Raw genomic sequence first — 11,601 nt, 5'->3', positions numbered from 1 at the left:
TTGGTACATTCAAGTTCACCTCCGATTTTTTTCTCAGGAGCTAGTTACACAAAAACTGGGAAACGTCTGTCATTTGTCCACGTAATCTCCCAGCAGGCGTACACATTTACACAACATGATTCCATGTCTATTGCGAACGCTTCTTTAGGAGTCTGGTTGCACTGGAAAACCGCTGATGCAATTGCAGCAAGGCTAGTGAATGTGCAGGATTGAAAACCGGCATCTATGCCTCATTTATTGCCACAATCGATGAAGAGAAAGTCCCATTCATGCCGTCATCAAGCGTCAACACTGAATGGCAATGTGCCACATGCACAGCTCTGTAGTCGTCCGTCAGCATTCGTGGCACCCACCTGGAGGATACTTTTAGCACTTTCAGGTGTTCATGCTGGAATGTGCTTGACAGATGCCACGGAAATGCCAACTTTGGAGGCAGCGTGTTCCACACGTATTCGGCGATCCTACAAAACATCTTTCTACACTCGCTTGATCACAATGTTAGACCGGCTTGTGTGAGGTGGCGATTGTTTCGGTTTTGTTGGCATATGACGTTCTGTCTCCTTTGAACTGAAGGCTTATTAGACACATCCATGACACCATCACCGCATGTCTCACTCAATATCTAAATATCAATATTTAAATCGGTGTCATACCACACAAATGGAGAAAACGAATGTTTACACGCTTTTCTTGAAATGATGTCAATATTTTAAGTATCAAAAACAGTCCTCACGATCGCCGCTACCATTAGTAGAGATCTGCGTGTCGTACAGCTCTGCAACGCCTGTCACGCATTCACAAGGACTCCATACGTGTTTTAAAACAAACCGCATCTTTCTACCTGTTTTCCAGCTCTATGAAAAGATGGAGGTTTTATAACTAGAAAGTACCTCGTAAAACCTCCTGCTTTAAGCTCGACAGCGAATGATCAACAGAAAGAGAATTAACATCGTCTGTGCTCTAAGGAAAGGAAACTGGATTTCTAATGTTTCCTGTATACATAAACGATTTATCGGATATGAACAGAACTATCTGATTGTTGGTTTATGATGCAGTTGCGTAGGTGAAAGTGTAAACCTTGGACGATCAAGGGAAACTTAGAGACTTGGACGAAATTTTCCTACGTGTTATTAACGGTAGCTCTCCCTAAATGAAGGTGAATGCATCATAACGCTAATAAGGAGGGGAAGAACCGGGCAGTATCCAATTACTTGTGACGAACTTACAGAGCATGTCTCATCGTATAAATAGAGATGACATGAAATGGGACGATCACGTGCACTCTATTGTAGGGAAGTCGAATGGAGGATATAGATTTCTTGCAAGTTTTCTGAGAAAGTGAGATACAATTGTAAAGAACATCGCATACAAGAGGCTAGTGCGACCAATTCCAGAGTACTGTTGAAACGTTTGGCGTCCTTACCATTACGCGTGATAGCCGATGATAAAAAAATTCAGGAATGCGCTTCTAGGATCCTAATAGATCAGCGTACACCACACGGAGGTGTAACACAGACGATCGCAGACGATCGCGAAATTTAGGGGGCAATCTCTGGAAGAAATGCGAATCGTTCTCGTAGAAACCGGTTGGGTAAGTTTAGTGAATCAGTGCTCTAGAAGGAATGCGATATAATTCTGATACAGCCATCACAGGAATCACGAAAATTTGACACCTTAAGAAGAGCAGAGCGGCATACAGCCAGTGATTTTTCTGTCGCTTGGTCCGTTACTGTAGTAGTTCTGATTTAATTTCCTCAATTTTATGTTCACTTTATTCCGGTACCAACTCATCATTGTTACTCCTGTTTTATTGCTCAAGAAAAAAAATGTTAGAAATCCGGAACAATGTATCGTAACATGCAAATTGTAAAATGTACGACCTGCTTTTTAAAATAGGCAGCAAGTCTTTCAATAGGCAATAAATAAAATGAAATGAAATGAAATGTGGAGAGGCATACATCGGTGAGACTGGCAGGCTAATAATACCAACGCGCATTCGGGAACACGAACGCTATATTCGTATAGGGCAACAAAACAAATCTGCAGTGGTAGAACATCAGCAAGACTGCGGAAAAAAAAATAAAATTCAGCGAAGACTGTCTGTTGGCCAAGCAGCCAGTTATGAGGAAACGCAATATTAGAGAGGCAATCGAATTACTTAAATACCCTAACAACATGAATAGAGAGGATGGACTCAGGCTTGCCCCATCTTGGCTGCCAGCAATCAGAACCCAACAGACCGCACTGTCAACACGAGGCACGAGCGCTACCGACCTGTAACTGCCGCCGCGCGACCGACGTCCGGCATTTGGTAAAAACCAGCCTACCAAGAAAGGGGGCCGGGGTTCGATTCCCGGCAAGGGACTGGGTGTTGTGTGTCCTTCATCATTATTTACATCATCACTGACACACAAGTCGCCAAAGTGGCGACTAAAAAGACTTGCAAACCGGCGGCCGAACCCCGAAGGGGCTATCCGGGCCAATAAATGCCATTCGATCATTTCATTTTTACGGGATCAATATGTTATCTTTGATTTCGGCAGTGTTAGTGATAGAATGAGGCCGGATGCGCTTCCTTTCGAGCAGAAAGAAACTATAACGGAAATAATGGAACATTCAAGAGTGGGATTAAAATGCAGAGTGAAAAGATTATCAGTGAGATTCGCTTATGGCATGGCTATCCTCAGCGAAAATGAAGAAAATTTACAGGATCTGTTGAATGGAATGAACAGTGTGTTCAGACAGGGTATGGAATGAGAGAAAATCGGAAAAAGACGAAAGTAGCGAAAATGAGAATAGTGAAAAACTGAACATAAAAACTTGTGATAACGAAGTTAAGTAATTGTGCTACCTTGGAAGCAAAATAACGCATAATGGATGGAGAAAGGAGGAAATAAAAAGCAGACTAGCACAGGCAAAGAGGGCATTCCTGTCCAAGATAAGCCCACTGGTATCAAACATAGGCCTCAGTTTGAGGGTGAAATTTCTAAGAACATACGTTTGGAGCATGGCGTTGTATGGTAGTGAATCATGGACAGTGAAAAAACTGGAACAAAAGAAGCATTTGAGATGTGGTGCTACAGCAGAATGTTGAAAATTAGGTGGACTGGTAAGATAAAGAATGAGAAGGTTCTTACAGAACAGGTGGAGAAAACAACGTATGGAAATACCGACAAAAAGAAGGGATAGGATGGTAGGACATATGTTGAGACATCAGGGAATGACTTCCATAGTACTAGAGGCAGCTGTAAGGGTAAAAACTGTAGAGGAAGTCAGAGATTGGAATACATCCAGAAAATAGTTGAGGACGTAGGTTGCGAGTACTACCCTGAGATGGAAAGGTTGGCGCAGCAGAGGAATTCGTGGCGGACCACAACAAACCAGTCAGAAAACTGATGACTCAAAAAAAAAGTCATGTTACTGAGGAGGGACGTTGGTATTCACCTAGTCGGATGTGGGAAACCGCATGAAAACCACATCCAGGCTGGCCAGCACAGCGGCACCCGTCGCTAATCAACCGGTCGGATTCCATACAAGGCTGGACTACCTCCCCGAATCCCGGAAGTGGCTTGTTAAGTGGCCGGCTACCCGGGCAGATCATTATTCCATACGACATAATTTAGTAAAAATAGGCAAAATATGTTAACTTACTGATTTATCTCTCTCCAAAATGAGCAATGATTCGAAGTGGAAAGGTGGAAATTGGAAAATTTTGGTAAGGTCTTACGGGACCAAACTGCTGAGTACATCGGTCCCTAAGCTTACACAGTACTTAAGCTAACTTAAACTAACCTATTCTAAGGACGACACGACACACACACACACACACACACGCACACACGCGCGCGCGCGCGCGCACACACACACACACACACACACACACACACCCGCGCCCGAGGGAGGACTCGAACCTCCGACGGGGGAAGCCGTGGGAAGGTGGATAAACTACTTTACCACTCTAATCACATGGCGTTCTGGATACGTGACTTAATATCAGGGAGGTCACAGTGTGTAGTAATTTACGAAAAGTCATCAAGTGATACCTAGCGCTCACCAAGGAAGTATTACTAGCGCTCTGTTGTTTCTAGTCGATAAAGGGTGATTCACGAAGATTGCAAATGTTTTAATATGTTGTTCTACAGGTAAAACTAAAGAAAAAAGTCCATACAAACATATGTCCGCAAATGTTTATTTACGGAGTTACGGCTGATAAAAGATTTCGCCCGAAATTTAGCAACTTCGCTAATATGAAGCCATTGTAAAACTGTACGAGGTTAAAGTAAGGCACTATTTCCATTTATTTTGTTGTTGTTTTGTTATTGATCTGGCGAATCTAGTAAAACATTTCCCAGACGTGTATCTGCAGTAGTTTTACAGAACATCCAGAGAAGCAAAGACGCAATTTCGTAAAATTTTTAATTTATTGGCTACTTGGCCCAATTTGTTTTTTAAATTCCAGGTAATTGCACAAAGTTTTCAACAGAAGTTGTAGAGAATTTAATTTTGGAAAAATGGTTGTAATATCGTTAGCTGGAACTGTATGAATGCGTTAGATAATCTGCTTTTATTAATACCATAGCACACGTGAATTCATGTTAAACCGGAAAAACAAAGCTTTCACTGAACAGAAAACTAACTCGTTTCAGGGTTAGGAAATGATTGAAACAATTCACTAACTGTTGCCAACAATGAGATAAATATTTACACATTCTTAATGAATATTAAACAAATTTACTTGTAAAATAATCTTTGCTTCTCTGGATGTTCTGGAAAACAACTGCAGACACACGTCTGCGACAAGTTTTATTAGATTCACCAGACCAATAACTACAAAGTAAATGGAAATCATGCTTTACTTTAACCTCGTATAGTTTTGCAATGGCTTCATTTTAGCGAAGTTGCTAAATTTCTGGCAAAACCTTTTATTAGCCGTAACTGCGTAACTAAACATTTGCGGAGCTGTGTTTATACGAGCTTTTTTCTTTATTTTTACTTGTAGAAGAACATATTAAAATATTTGCTTATCTTCGGAATCACCCTGTATAAATGGTTCAGGAAACAATCTGAGCAAACATCTTAATTGTTTACAGATGATACTGTCGTTTACCCCTTAATAAAATCATCAGAATATCTAAACCAAACGCAAAATCATTTAGACAAGATCTCTGTATGGTGCGAAACGTGGCAATTGACCCTAAATAATGTAAAGTGTTAGGTCATCTACATGAATAATAAAAGGAATCTGTAAGATGTCGATTACATGATAAATCACAAAAATCTAAAGGCTGTCAGTTCAACTAAATACCTAGGAATAACAATTACGAACAATGTTACTTATAATACGTCTTGATTGCAAATTTTTTATTCATATGACCGGTTTCGGTTCATTCATAACCATCTCCAGATCTGATATTTCAGTTACAGGAGTCACCCGTCCTAATCCAGCAACTTTCGCATGCAGCATGTAAAAGTTGCTGGATTTGGACGGGTTACTCCTGTAACTGAAATATCAGATCTGAAGATGATTCTAAATGAACCGAAACCGGTCATATGAATAACAAATTTGCAATCAAGACGGATTATAAGTAACATTATAAAATCACTGATTGCTGTTATCCCATCAGACATTATGTCTGTTTTTGCAAAATTACGAACAACTTAAACTGGAACGATCACATAAATAACGTGATGGTGAAAGCGAACAGAAGAGTGCGTTTTATTGGTAGAATACTTAGAACATGAGACAGGTATAATAAAGTGACTGCCTACTCTACACTTGTGTAGGATTGAAAAATCTATTTTTTCAGTTCAAACTGTCGTAAATGTGTGTACCTAAAAATTCTAAACTTTCCATATTAGTTATTACTTCCACACCATATGTTACATTTGACTTTGGTGCAGTACCTCTATATGTGCGAAACTGAGTATATTCTGTCCTTTTGAATTTGAGAGTGAGATGATTTGCAGAAAACCACCCAATAATACTTTTAATAACATTATTTGCAATTTTTTGAGGAGTATACACTGATCAGCCATAACATCATGACCACCCACTTAATAGCCTGTATGTCAAACTTCGTCACGGATAACGGCGGCGACGAGTCGTGGCATGGAAGCAGTGAGGCCTTGGTAGGTTTGTGGACAGAGTTGACATTATATCTGCCCAAACGTCGCCTAATTTCCGTACATTCCGGAGAGAAGGGCAATGAGCTCTGACACCTCCTTCAGTCAAAGCCCAGATGTGTCCCATCGCGTTCAGATCTGGTGAGTTGGGTAGCCATCACACCAACAGGAACTTGCCTCAGTGTTCCTTGAACCAGTCCATCACACTCCTGGCCTTTTGACATGACGCATTATTTTTGTTGGAAAATGCCACTGCCTTCGGGAAACGTGATCGTCATGAATAGGTTTACTTGGTCTGCAGCCAGTGTACGCACATGAATGCTCCCCAGAGCATAATGGAGCAGCCGCCAGCTGTTCCCCTGGAAGGCGACGGACTCGCGCCATCCCATCGGCATGATGAAGAAGGTATCGGGATTGATCAGACCATACAACACTCTGCCAGCGTGCCAACGGCCAGTATCGATGGTCACGTGCCCATTTCATTTGTAACTGCCGATGTCTTGGTGTTAACATTTGGGCATGCAAGGGCCGTCGGTTGTGGAGGCCCATCGTTAGGAGTGTTCGGTGCACTGTTTGTTGTACTCTGCCCAGCATTAATGTGTGATGTTTGTTCCATCACAGTTCGCCGCCTTCATGTTTTACCAATTTTTTACCAATTTTACCGATTTACAGCAGGTTTTTGGAACATATACTGTATTCGAACATTATGAAGTACCTCAAAGAAAACGATTTATTGACACATAGTCAGCACGGACGCAGGAAATATCGTTTTTGTGAAACACAACTAGCTCTTTATACTCGTGAAGTAATAAGCGCTATCGACAGGAGATGTCAAATTGATTCCATATTTTTAGATTGCCAGAAGGCTTTCGACACCGTTCCTCACAAGCGTCTTCTAACCAAAGTGCGTGTCTACGGAGTATCGCCTCCGTTGTGCGACTGGATTCGTGATTTGCTGTCAGAAAGGTCACAGTTCGTAGTAAAGGACGGAAAGTCATCGAGTAAAACAGAAGTAATATCCGGCGTTCCCCAAGGAAGTGTTATAGGTCCGCTATTGTTCCTCGTCTGTATCAACGACATAGGAGACAATCTGAGTAGCCGTCTCAGACTGTTTTCAGATATTGCTGTCATTTAGCGTCTTTTAAAGTCATCAGACGATCAAAACGACTTGCAAAATGGTTCAGGTAAGATATCTGTATGGTGTGAAAAGTGGCAAATGACCTTGAATAAAGAAAAGTGTGAAGTTATTCACATGAGTACTAAAAGAAATCAGCTAAATCTCGATTACGCAATAAGTCACATAAATCTGAAGGCTGTAAATTCAGCTAAATACTTAGGGATTACAATTACAAATAACCTAAATTGGAACGATCACATAGATAATATTGTGGGTAGAGCAAACTAAAGACTGCGATTCATTGGCAGAACACGTAGAAGGTGCAACAGGTCTACTAAAGAGACTGCTTACACCACGCTTGTCCGCCCTATTCTGGAGTATTGCTGTGCGGTGTGAGATCCGCATCAGGTAGGACTGACGGATGACATCGAAAAAGTACAAAGAAGGGCAGCTCGTTTTGTATTATCGCGAAATGGAGGAGATAGTGTCACAGACATGATGCGTCAATTGGAGTGGGAATCATTATACAAAGGCATTTTTCGTTGCGACGGGATCTTCTCATGAAATTTCAATCACCAGTTTTCTCCTCCGATTGCGGAAACATTGTTGGCACCCACCTACATAGGGAGAAATGATCATCACGATAAAATAAGAGAAATCAGGGCTCGCACAGAGAAATTCAAGTGCTCGTTTTTCCCGCGTGCCGTTCGAGAGTGGAACGGTAGAGAGACAGTTTGAAGGTGGTTCATTGAACACTCTGCCAGGCACTTTATTGTGAATAGCGGAGTAATCACGTAGATGTAGATGCCCAGCCTACAACGTACCACATCTGTAATATGGGGCAGCCGCCCAGTTCCAGAACGTCTGGACGTGGTTTCACCTTGGTTTCAGCACATGTTGAAGACACACACCACCCGGCGAGACGCGCAGTTTCCGAAGTGCTTGTGTCGAGCCTCAGGGTCATTACTGTGGTGTCACCGCCAGACACCACACTTGCTAGGTGGTAGCTTTAAATCGGCCGCGGTCCTTTAGTACATGTCGGACCCGCGTGTCGCCACTTTCAGTGATAGCAGACCGAGCGCCACCACACGGCAGGTCTAGAGAGACGTACTAGCACTCGCCCCAGTTGTACGGACGACGTAGCTAGCGATGCACACTGACGAAGCCTCGCTCATTTGCAGAGCAGATAGTTAGAATAGCCTTCAGCTAAGTCAATGGCTACGACCTAGCAAGGCGCCATTGGCAGTATATTGTCTGAAACTACAGTCTCACTTGTATCGTCAATAGCGATGTGCCAAGGATGGATTAAAGTTAAGTATTCCAGAAGCTACGTACTTTTCTTTATAGCATTCATTACGTATCCTGATTCAGACCTCACGCCATCCTGCGTGAGCTTATAGCGTGTATTTCGGTCTCCTCAAACCACACTGTGTTGGCATTTCTGTCGACACATCAATTACAACGTGCCCTCGGCGGAACTCAAGATAGATCGCGTGGCTTCCCTATTCTACACACGGACAGCACGGTCATTGTTACTACACGCACCTTGCGTGCATTCCTCTCTAGGCGACTCTGCTGTCGCCTGGACGGGTTTATATCGATAATAGATCGGTGGTCACAATGTTCTGGCTGATCAGTGCATATGTAAATAGACCATCTCCGTCTGCAGAGGGCTGAAGAGAAAAAACTGCACAAGTACGCTCTCTGCAGCGCTTTTTTCACACCCTCCGGCAGCTGAGACTGGACAGAATGTGAGGAAACAATGAGGTTGAATTATCGGTTCCGAAAGCCGCCTGACACACAGTTAAAATGCTTATATTAGCGGCTCCCGGGAAACGTAATCCGGGAAACCTAGTGACGGCCGGAAAGGTTCTGTCGCCACTGATTCATCCCTCGGGTCTCCCCAAGGGGCTGGAGATTGCGGTGCCAGCACAACGGAGCAGCCACTAGCCGACAGCTCGTGCGGAACCGGCCCCTAACGTTGCACGTGATCGCCGATAGGCGATAGCGCCGCTCGCTATTGTTCTATGCCGCCAGTGAGCAGTTCGCTGACTACTTGCTGACCTTCGCCGAGCTTACTGTCCGGCCACGGACGCTTCTCATGGTCATCTGTTCCACTGTGCAGTTTCATTTAGTTCTATTTATCCTTTCGCTTAAAAAAACTGTTTCTCACTTCAGCTTTCGACTTCTAGAAAGCCGCTCAAACGAGAAGTTTTGCACCACAAGCTGTAAACTTGTGTGTGCTTAGATTCAAGGGGAGCAAATAATGAAAGAAGCAGCCTTATGAAACTGAAAAATAACTTTTACTACGAAATAAAAGTAACAATAAAAATAGAATGCTTTCACGAGCGGATGACACGCTGCTAGTAAAGCTTTCAGCGTGTAATATCGTGATCCACGAAACTCATCGTTTCGTAACGTTTCGTCCAGAACTGCGCTGAACATCTTCAGAGGCGTTGCCGACGAGACTCGGCAAGAGTCAGCTGAGCAACAAAGCCTCTGAAGATGTCCAGCGCAGTTCTGGACGAAACGTTAGGAACAGAAGGGATCCGTGGACCGCGACCTTATACCTGGAAAGTAGCAGCAGCAACAACAACAACAACAACAACGACGACGACAACAATAATAAGTGAACTAAGCGCAGTTTGTTAGAAAGATTACATCTACATACAAATCTGTATTCCACAAGCTACCTTACGGGGTATGGCGGAGGGTGTTTCTTGCACCATTATCTGATTCCCCCTTGCCTGTCTTTCTTTTCTTTTTTTTCGTTCTTTTGCTTGTGCCGTTTTCCCCGCCGATACGCAGGGTCGGCATGGTTAATCAGGTGTTAGTTGAAGGGGTGGCCGGATGCCCTTCCTGCCGCCACCCCGTACCCCCCGGGAAGGAATTAGTGTACCTCAACTGTCTGCGACTAGTGTAATCCATTGAATAGTGCGAAAGTGTTCAGATGTCTGCGAGCCGTGTAACTGAGGCGAGACGTGGGGACCAGCCCGGTATTCACCTATGGGGATGTGGAAAACCGCCTAAAAACCACATCCAGGCTGGCCGGCACACCGGCCCTCGTCGTTAATCCGCCGGCCGGATTCGATCCGGGGCCGGCACGCCTACCCGAGTCCAGGAAGCAGCGCGCTAGCGCACTCGGCTAACCTTGATTCCCCGTTGCCTGTACCTTTCGCGAATGGCGCGAGCGAAGAACTGTTGTCGATAGCCCTCCATATTTGCTGAATTTTCTCGGTTTTTCTTGTTGTGATTATTTCGTAAGACACATGTGGAAGGAAGTAATTTGTTGCTCAACTCTCCACGGAACGTGTCCTCCCAGTTTTTCAATAGTAAACCTCTCAGTGAAGCACAATTGCTCTCGAAGCGTCTGCCACTGGTGTTAGTTGAGGATCTCCGTAATGCTTTCACTATTACTATTGTTTTGTCACCAGTATTGTAATAGCACAGTAGCTGATTTCTTCGTCTATTTTATGCACCCTACTTTACGGTTATTTAGGTTCAGGTTCAAGTACCAGTCCCTGCAAAAACCATCGATCCCTGCAGATCTTCCTGTAATATTCTGCAAAATTCTGACATTCCTACCTTCTTGTAAACAGCTCTATCATCTCCGAAAAATCTTAAAGACCATCCTACATTTTCTACTACGTCATTTATAAGAGGGTCATTCCATAAGTCATTGCAACTGCGGTATGTCTTGCGATAACGCGACAACATGGGAAGTCCACGATGTGCACTGAACCGGTAAAGCCGGTTTGTATCTGAGTGCCGACACAGAATAGGGTTCCAGTATAGGAGGTCACGGCAAAAATTGCAATGAAACACATGTATTGGCCGGCCGCTTTGGCCGAGCGGTTCTAGGCGCTTCAGTCCGAAACCGCGCTGCTGCTATGGTCGCAGGTTCGAATCCTGCCTCAGATGTTAAGTTCCATAGCGTTTAAAGCCATTTGAACCACACGTATTGAAACTCCATGTAAACTTAGTGTGCCCAAGTAAAAATGGAACAAAAAAGTAATCAGAGTAAACGACAGTCCTTCAGAACAGTCGCCCTGTACATCCACCTAGCGTCGCCAACGATGGGGAAGGCGTTGGATGCCTTTGGCATTGCCATCAATGTGTGCCACCTGTCGCCGAAATGCCGTGAGGATATCCGCCCTGTTTGCAAAGAGACCCCCACGCACTGGTTACTACAGCCATGGAATGAGGTCAAAGTCGTATAGACTAAGATCTGGTGAGTGGGGTGGATGGATTGGTGGCTGGGTGGGTGGTTGAGGATGCATCTTATAGCACGGCCAAGCTCATACTGAATTTTTCAGACATTGTTACCGAATCGTCATTGTATGTGGTCTCAGTCTGTCGGT

The sequence above is a fragment of the Schistocerca serialis genome, chromosome 7 (assembly GCF_023864345.2).
Source record: "Schistocerca serialis cubense isolate TAMUIC-IGC-003099 chromosome 7, iqSchSeri2.2, whole genome shotgun sequence".
NCBI lineage: Eukaryota > Metazoa > Arthropoda > Insecta > Orthoptera > Acrididae > Schistocerca > Schistocerca serialis.
This window is presented reverse-complemented; position numbering follows the sequence as displayed.